Here is a 10,415-nt window from a genome sequence, read left to right as displayed (position 1 = left end):
AACATATTGCAAACCCTACATCGGGGATCCCTCACGCTTACGTGACACGGAGAGCACTATAGGACAACACCAATAATAAAACATGCAACTCAAACCAATCACGATCATCAATGAACCCATAGAACAAAACGGATCTACTCAAACATCATAGGATAGCCATACATCATTGGGAAATAATATATAGCGTTGAGCACCATGTTTAAGTAGAGATTACAGCGGGTAAAAGAGGGGTTACACCGTTGCATAGAGGGGGGGAAGAGTTGGTGATGATGGTGGTGAAGTTGTTGGTGTAGATAGTTGTCGGGATGATGGCCCCGGCGGCGTTCCGGCGCCACCGGGAGAGAGGGGGAGAGAGCCCCCCTTCTTCTTCTTCCTTGACCTTCCCCCTAGATGGGAGAGGGTTTCCCATATGGTCCTTGGCTTCCATGGCGGAGGAGGGGTGGGAGTCCCTCCGAGATTGGATCTCTCTCTCTCTTTCCTTCTATTTCTGCGCTCTCTGATTCTGCCCTTTCACCGTTTCTTAAATTTCCGGAGATCCGTAACTCCTATTGGGCTGAAATTTGGACACGATTTTTATCCGGATATTGGCTTTCTTGCGGCGAAAGAAGGGCACCAACCGCCTTATGGAGTGGCCACGAGGGCCCAGGGCGCGCCCTCACCCTCGTGGGCCCCTCGGGCATCGTCTCGCGTTGATTCCACTTCCCAAAATTCACATATATTCCAAAAAAAATCTCCGTTAGTTTTTATCCCGTTTGGACTCCGTTTGATATGGATTTTCTGTGAAACAAAAAACATGCAACAAATAGGAATTGGCACTGGGCACTGGATCAATATGTTAGTCCCAAAATAGTATAAAAAGTTGCCAAAAGTATGTAAGAGTTGTAGAATATTGGCATGGAACAATCAAAAATTATAGATACGACGGAGACGTATCAGCATCCCCAAGCTTAATTCCTGCTCATCCTCGAGTAGGTAAATGATAAAAAAGATAATTTTTGATGTGGAATTCTACCTAGCATAATCTTGATCATGTAATCTAATCATGGCATGAATATTAAGACACGAGTGATTTAAAGCAATAGTCTATCATTTGACATTAAGACAATAATACTTCAAGCATACTAATAAAGAAATCATGTGTTCTCAAAATAACATGGCCAAAGAAAGCTATCCCTACAAATACATATAGTCTGGCTATGCTCCATCTTCACCACACAAAATATTCAAATCATGCACAACCCCGATGACAAGCCAAGCAATTGTTTCATACTTTTGATGTCCTCAAACCTTTTCAACTTTCACGCAATACATGAGCATGAGCCATGGATAGCACTATAGGTGGAATAGAATATGATGGTGGAGGTTGTGTGGAGAAGACAAAAAGGGAGAAAGTCTCACATCAACTAGGCAAATTAATGGGCTATGGAGATGCCCATCGATCGATATCGATGCATGTGAGTAGGGATTGCCATGCAACGGATGCACTAGAGCTATAAGTATATGAAAGCTCAAACTAAAAACTAAGTGGGTGTGCATCCAACTTGCTTGCTCATGAAGACCTCGGGCATTTGAGGAAGCCCATCATCGGAATATACAAGCCAAGTTCTATAATGAAAATTCCCACTAGTATATGAAAGTGATAACTCAAGAGACTCTCTATGTGAAGAACATGGTGCTACTCTGAAGCACAAGTGTGGTAAAAGGATAGTAACATTGTCCCTTCTCTCTTTTCTCTCATTTTTTTAATTTTTCTTAATTTTTCTTATTTTTTGTGGGCTTCTTTGGCCTCTCTCTCTCTTTTTTTTGGGGGGGGGGGCTTCTTTGGCCACTTTTATTTTGATAACCTCACATGGGACAATGTTCTAATAATGATGATCATCACACTTTTATCTACTTACAACTCAATATTACAACTCGATGCTAGAACAAAGATATGACTCTATATGAATTCCTCCGGCGGTGTACCGGGATGTGCAATGATCTAGCGTAGCAATGAAATCAAAAAATGGACAAGCCATGAAAATATCATGCTAGCTATCTTACGATCATGCAAAGCAATATGACAATGAATGCTCAAGTCATGTATATGATGATGATGAAAGTTGCATGGCAATATACTCAGAATGGCTATGGAAATGCCATGATAGGTAGGTATGGTCGCTATTTTGAGGAAGATATAAGGAGGCTTATGTGTGATAGAGTGTATCATATCACGGGGTTTGGATGCACCGGCGAAGTTTGCACCAACTCTCGAGGTGAGAAAGGGCAATGCACGGTACCGAAGAGGCTAGCAATGATGGAAGGGTGAGAGTGCGTATAATCCATGGACTCAACATTAGTCATAAAGAACTCACATACTTATTGCAAAAGTCTATTAGCTATCGAAACAAAGTACTACGTGCATGCTCCTGGGGGGATAGATTGGTAGGAAAAGACCATCACTCGTCCCCGACCGCCACTCATAAGGAAGACAATCAATAAATAAATCATGCTCCGACTTCGTTACATAATGGTTCACCATACGTGCATGCTACGAGAATCACAAACTTCAACACAAGTATTTCTAAAATCCACAATTACCCACTAGCATGACTCTAATATCACCATCTTTATATCGCAAAACTATTTCAAGGAATCAAACATATCATATTCAATGATCTACAAGTTTTATGTAGGATTTTATGACTAGCCATGTGAATGACCAATTCCTGTCAACTCTCTTAATAGATATAAGTGAAGCAAGAGAGTTTAATTCTTTCTACAAAAGATATGCCCACGCTATCACAAATATAAGTGAAGCAAAAGAGCATTCTACAAATGGCGGTTTTCTATGTGTAGGGAAACAGACAATCCAAACTTCATATGATATATGTGATGCACATGAAGCATTCTATAAAGCCATACTCAAAAGATATAAGTGAAGTGCAATGAGCATTCTATAAATCAAACATGGACTATCTCATACCAGCATGGTGCATCAAAGAAAAGTGAAAACTAAATGGAAAAGACGCTCCAAGATTTGCACATATCACATGAATGAAACAAAGACGAAAACATACCGATACTTGTTGAAGCAAGATGGGATGCCTTCCGGGGCATCCCCAAGCTTAGACGCTTGATTATCCTTGAATATTTACTTGGGGTGCCTTGGGCATCCCCAAGCTTGATCTCTTTACTCTCCTCCTTCTCCTCATATCGAAACCTCCTCGATCTTTGATTACTTCATCCACACAAAACTCAACAGAAAGTTCGGTAAGATCTGTTAGTATAATAAAGCAAATCACAACTCTAAGTACTGTTGCAAACCAATTCATATTTTGTTTTTTCATTGTAGCTACTGTAATATAAATTTTGCATGGCTTAATCCAATAATAGAATCAATAGTTTCATCAAAACAAGCAAAACAGTGCATCAAAAACAAAATCTGCCTTAAACAGGACAGTGTGTAGTAATCTGAACATTTACCATACTTCTGGTACTCCAAAAATTCTGAAAAAAATAGGAAAAATAAAACATTTGCATAGAAAGACAGTGCAAAAAGTTTCCGAACTGTTTGACGTTCCGGTAAAAAATTTAAAATTGTGCACTACAGCCAAAGTTTCTGTTTTGCACCGCACAAACCAACAAGCGACGTAAACATCCTAAAGGCAAATCTTGGCACATTATTTTTATAATACAATGGAATTGTACAAGGGGATAACTATTTTTTTGAAATTTTTCTGTAATTAAGATTCACAAAGTTTCCGTGAGCATGAACAAAGTTCAAGGATGCCCCCCATTTTCGCAATGCTCGTCTATCTCACTTTCACTTTTCTTTTTGTGGAGTTTTAAGATCCCCTCTATATTTTTTGTTTTTAAACTATATAAAAGCACTCAACAGAAATAAATGACTCTCTAAAACTTCTGGGTTGTCTCCCTGGCAGCGCTTTCTTTAAAGCCATTAAGCTAGGCATAAAGTGCTCAAGTAATGGATACACCCGGATCCCAAGGTATATCAAAGCCAATTTTAATTAACAATGATTTGGCATTTAGTAGTGAGCACAAAGCAACATATATCAAGCAATGACAAAGTCTAACTCTCTTCCTATGCATCGGCATGTCATACAAGAACAATTCATGCACATCAAGTAAAGGCCAATGCATAACATAAGAAGTTTCTTGCAATTTTATCCTCTTGGAAACATAGAGAGGCGGAGATGTAGTTCCTCTCTCATAATAATTGCAAGTAGGAGCAGCAAGCACATGCATATTATATTCATCAAAATTATCATGTGCAACGGTAAAAGGCCACCCATCAATATAATCCTTAATAAGTGCAAACTTCTCCGATATAGTGTAGTTTGGAGAATTCAAAAAGATAATAGGACTATCATGTGTGGGTGCAATAGCAACAATTTCATGTTTAACATAAGGAACAATAGCAAGTTCATCACCATAAGCATAATTCATATTGGCATCTTGGCCACAAGAATAGCAAGCATCAAGTTCATCAAAAAGGGATATTTCAAACGAATCAACAGGATCATAGCAATTATGATGGCATTCATCCTTCGGTAAGAACAAAGGGACATTAAATAATGTATGAGTTGGAGAGTTACTCTCATTAGAAGGTGGGCACAGGTAGCTAATCCGATCTTCCTCCTTTTGTTCTTTGCTCTCCTCATCATCTTTTTCATCAAATGAGCTCACAGTTTCATCAATTTCTTCTTCCATAGACTCTTGCAAAATATTAGTCTCATCTTGGACAGCGGAGACTTTCTCAATAAATTCATCAATATCATAATTGTATTTATAATTCTCATAGCAATGTTTAAGGATAGCTAAATTTTTCAGGTCCATAAACTGAATCATCAAAATCTTCAAACTCTTTAAACAAAGATTCAATTTCACATGCACCCTTAAAAGCAACAAATTCTTCTATTCGTTCCACATCATAGTAATCATATATACCATTAGCATAAGAAGCTAAGGTTTCATTATCATTAAATTTGCATGAAAAAGGAAGGTGTGGAGCCTTCATCCTAGAGCAACAAGTATAATCATATCTCAAGCATAGTTGCCGATCATACCAATGCAACATATAAGTTTGATCCCATAATAGTTTCCCTTTTTGAGTCAAGCAATAATCCCTAAAGTATTCACGTTGATCCAACGCGTCTCCCATTATATAATTGAATGGGGTTTTCTCAGGATTATTAAAGTAGTGCATAATATCTTTCACATAATGAGCATCGAGGGTTTTAGGAGGTTCCCCGTCTCCATGAGTAGCAAGTAAACCTAATTGTTTTTTGTATTTTGTGTTCCATATCCATAACTAAAGATAGAGAACAACTTAGAATAGCAAATAAAACCCACTTAGTGATAAAGCAAACAAGCACACACGAGAATATTCACCCCACGCTATTGCTCCCCGACAACGGCGCCAGAAAAAGGTCTTGATAACCCACAAGTATAGGGGATCAATTGTAGCCTCTTTCGATAAGTAAGAGTGTCGAACCCAACGAGGAGCTAAAGTTAGAACAAATATTCCCTCAAGTTCTATCGACCACCGATACAACTCTAGCACGCTTAACGTTCGCTTTACCTAGAACAAGTATGAAACTAGAAATACTTTGTAGGTGTTCTTGGATAGGTTTGTAAGATAATAAAGAGCGCGTAAATAAAAAGTAGGGGCTGTTTAGATGAAGACACAACTAAGATAGTTTTAATAGAGAGCTTTTTGTCACACAAGAAAGTTATTTATCCCTAGGCAATCGATAACTAGACCAGTAATCACTATTGCAATTTTATTTGAGGGAGAGTCATAAGCTAACATACTTTCTCTCCTTGGATCATTTGCACTTATGATTGGAACTCTAGCAAGCATCCGCAACTACTAAAGATCATTAAGGTAAAACCCAACCATAGCATTAAAGTATCAAGTCCTCCTTATTCCCACACGCAAACAACCTAATTACTTGGGTCTGTGCTTCTGTCACTCACGCCACCCACCATAAGCAAATCATGAACATATTGCAAACCCTACAGCGGGGATCCCTCACGCTTGCGCGACACGGAGAGAACCATAGGACAGCACCAATAATAAATCATGCAACTCAAACCAATCACGATCATCAATGAACCCATAGGACAAAACGGATCTACTCAAGCATCATAGGATAGCCATACATCATTGGGAAATAATATATAGCGTTGAGCACCATGTTTAAGTAGAGATTACAGCGGGTAAAAGAGGGTTTACAGCGTTGCATAGAGGGGGGAAGAGTTGGTGATGACGGTGGTGAAGTTGTCGGTGTAGATCGTTGTCGTGATGATGGCCCCGGCGGCGTTCCGGCACCACCGGGAGAGAGGGGGAGAGAGCCCCCCTTCTTCTTCTTCTTCTTCTTCTTCTTCTTCCTTGACCTTCCCCCTAGATGGGAGAAGGGTTTCCCCTCTGGTCCTTGGCTTCCATGGCGGCGGAGGGGCAGGAGCCCCTCCAAGATTGGATCTCTCTCTGTCTGTTTCCTTCTGTTTCTGCGCTCTCTGATTCTGCCCTTTCACCGTTTCTTAAATTCCCGGAGATCCGTAACTCCGATTGGGCTGAAATTTGGACACGATTTTTATTCGGATATTGGCTTTCTTACGGCGAAGGAAGGGCACCAACCGCCTTACGGAGTGGCCACGAGGGCCCAGGGCGCACCCTACCCCCTGGGGCGCGCCCCTCACCCTCGTGGGCCCCTCGGGCATCGTCTCGTGTTGATTCCACTTCCCAAAATTCACATATATTCCAAAATAAATCTCCGTAAGTTTTTATCCTATTTGGACTCCGTTTGATATAGATTTTCTGCGAAACAAAACACATGCAACAAACAGGAACTAGCACTGGGCACTGGATCAATATGTTACTCCTAAAAATAGTATAAAAAGTTGCCAAAAGTATGTAAGAGTTGTAGAATATTGGCATGGAACAATCAGAAATTAAAGATACGACGGAGACGTATCATTGTGTTCTGGTCATGTGTAGATTTAATAGTGAAATAATGATTTCGTGTGCTGCTAATGCCAAGTTCATAATTAGTGTTTGTATATGTGTGCATTGTAGTTCCATAATGTCTCAACTGGACTTAATTGCTTCCATTACCGAAGAAAACAAAAGAAGAAAAAGGATTGTATTGACAGCAATGTATGTTGAGTCAGTTTGTCTTGCACTAGCTTATCTTAGTACGCAAAGGGCACCAAAGAGTTTAGGATGCTTCAGTGATGAGGAGCATCGGTATGGTCTTAGGAAGTATTTGCTCAAAGAAATGTACAATAGTTCAGAAGTAACTTGCTATGATGAGTTGCGATTAACTAAAAGAAACTTCCATGATTTATGTGCTATGTTGCCTGAGAAGTGTGGCTTGGTTGACAACATATATGTGACTGTAGAAGATAAGGTTGTAATGTTTTTATTGGTGGTTGGACATTGTCTTAAGATGAGGTTGCTCCACGGCACTTACAAGCGTTCCTTAGAGACTATTAGTAGGCACTTCTCGAGTGTGTTAACCGCCATTCTTTCCCTAAGTGGGGAGTTTATAAAGCTTCCGAATCCTTCCATTGAACCTCCAGATGATTACAAATGGAAAGTGGTGGCAATGCATTGGGAGCACTAGACGGGTGTCATGTTGACATCTCTGTTGTTCCGGCTGACCAAGGAAGCTATAGGAACAGAAAGCAAGATATCACCACGAACATGCTAGGTGTTGTTGACTGGAACATGAAATTTCTTTATGTTCTACCTGGCTGGGAGGGATCTGCTTCTTACTCCAGAGTATTGTGTGATGCAATGAGAAACGATCGTCAAGATGCATTTGTTATACCCCAGGGTATGACTAGTTTTTCTTGGCATTTCGTTTATTTTTTTTCTCTATGTTATTGATAACTAACTTTAATTGGTCAACCATAGGAAATTATTACCTAGTGGATGCTGGCTACACCAATGCACTTGGCTTTTGGCTCCATTTAGATCGACTAGGTACCACTTGAAAGAGTGGGTTTCAAGTCAACAACAGCCCCAAACTTCTAAAGAATTGTATAACTTGCGTCATTCTCGTGCTAGAAATGTAGTGGAGAGAACTTTCGGATTGTGGAAGAAAAAATGGGCCATCCTAAGAATTCAATCTTTCTTTGACATAAAGGACCAGGTAACAAATGTCCATATGCTGTTAAATAACATATGGCTGTTGGGGAACGTAGTAATTTCAAAAAAATTCCTACGCACACGCAAGATCATGGTGATGCATAGCAACAAAAGGGGAGAGTGTTGTCCACGTACCCTCGTAGGCCGAAAGCGGAAGCGTTAGTACAACGCGGTTGATGTAGTCGTACGTCTTCACGATCCGACCTATCCGAGTACCGAACGTACGGCACCTCCGAGTTCAGCACACGTTCAGCTCGATGACATCCCTCGAACTCCGATCCAGCCGAGCTTTGAGGGAGACTTCCGTCAGCACGACGGCGTGGTGACGGTGATGATGATGCTACCGATGCAGGGCTTCGCCTAAGCACCGCTACGATATGATCGAGGTGGAATATGGTGGAGGGGGGCACCACACACGGCTAAGAGATCAAGAGATCAATTGTTGTGTCTAGAGGTGCCCCCCTGCCCCCGTATATAAAGGACCAGGGGGAGGGGGCGGCCGGCCAGGAGGAGGGCGCGCCAGGGAGGAGTCCTACTCCCACCGGGAGTAGGACTCCCTCTTTTCCTAGTTGGAGTAGGAGGGGGAAAGGAAGGGAAGGAGAGAGGGGAAAGGAAAGGGGGCGCCCCCCTCCTTGTCCAATTCGGACTAGAGGGGGAGGGGCGCGCGGCCAGCCCTAGCCGCCCCTCCTCTTCTCCACTAAGGCCCATCTTGGCCCATTAAACTCCCCCGGGGGTTCCGGTAACCCCCCGGTACTCCGGTATGTGTCCGAAACTCCCCGAAACCATTCCGGTGTCCGAACATAGTCGTCCAATATATCGATCTTTATGTCTCAACCATTTCGAGACTCCTCGTCATGTCCGTGATCATATCCGGGACTCCGAACTACCTTCGGTACATCAAAACACAAAACTCATAATACCGATCGTCATCTAACTTTAAGCGTGCGGACCCTACGGGTTCGAGAACTATGTAGACATGACCGAGACACGTCTCCGGTCAATAACCAGTAGCGGAACCTGGATGCTCATATTGGCTCCTACATATTCTACGAAGATCTTTATCGGTCAAACCGCATAACAACATACGTTGTTCCCTTTGTCATCGGTATGTTACTTGCCCGAGATTCGATCGTCGGTATCTCAATACCTATTTCAATCTCGTTACCGGCAAGTCTCTTTACTCGTTCCGTAATACATCATCTCGCAACTAACTCATTAGTCACAATGCTTGCAAGGCTTATAGTAATGTGCATTACCGAGAGGGCCCAGAGATACCTCTCCGACAATCGGACTGACATATCCTAATCTCGAAATACGCCAACCCAACAAGTACCTTCGGAGACACCTGTAGAGTACCTTTATAATCACCCAGTTATGTTGTGACGTTTGGTAGCACACAAAGTGTTCCTCCGATAAACGGGAGTTGCATAATCTCATAGTCATGGGAACATGTATAAGTCATGAAGAAAGCAATAGCAACATACTAAACGATCAAGTGCTAAGCTAACGGAATGGGTCAAGTCAATCACATCATTCTCCTAATGATGTGATCCCGTTAATCAAATGACAACTCATGTTCATGGCTAGGAAACTTAACCATCTTCGATTAACGAGCTAGTCAAGTAGAGGCATACTAGTGACACTATGTTTGTCTATGTATTCACACATGTATTATGTTTCCGGTTAATACAATTCTAGTATGAATAATAAACATTTATCATGATATGAGGAAATAAATAATAACTTTATTATTGCCTCTAGGGCATATTTCCTTTAGTCTCCCACTTGCACTAGAGTCAATAACCTAGATTAGATAATAATGATTCTAACACCCATGGAGTTTTGGTGCTGATCATGTTTTGCTCGTGGAAGAGGCTTAGTCAACGGGTCTGCAACATTCAGATCCGTATGTATCTTGCAAATCTCTATGTAGCGACCCGACCTCAGACGGTCAAGTCTCTGTGCTTAAGTGTCATCCCTGGATCGGTATGCTGACACACACAGTACTCGAGGATTTATAACAGAGGTAAATCACATGTATAAAGTAACATAAATACTATTACCTCAATCCAAATAGCGGAAGTAACAAGGTTGTGGGGTCCCATCAACACCAACGGCAAAGTTGAGTGTAGAAATCGTAACCCTAACGTATCACTTACTCGTCGTAAGATCCTGCAACATGAGACGTTGCAGCCACAAAGGGTCGATACATTGAATGTACTGGCAAATTCACACCATAGAGCAATGATGAATAAAG

The sequence above is a fragment of the Aegilops tauschii genome, chromosome 1 (assembly GCF_002575655.3).
Source record: "Aegilops tauschii subsp. strangulata cultivar AL8/78 chromosome 1, Aet v6.0, whole genome shotgun sequence".
In the NCBI taxonomy this organism is placed as follows: Eukaryota; Viridiplantae; Streptophyta; class Magnoliopsida; order Poales; family Poaceae; genus Aegilops; species Aegilops tauschii.
Note: the sequence above shows the minus strand (reverse complement) of the source record.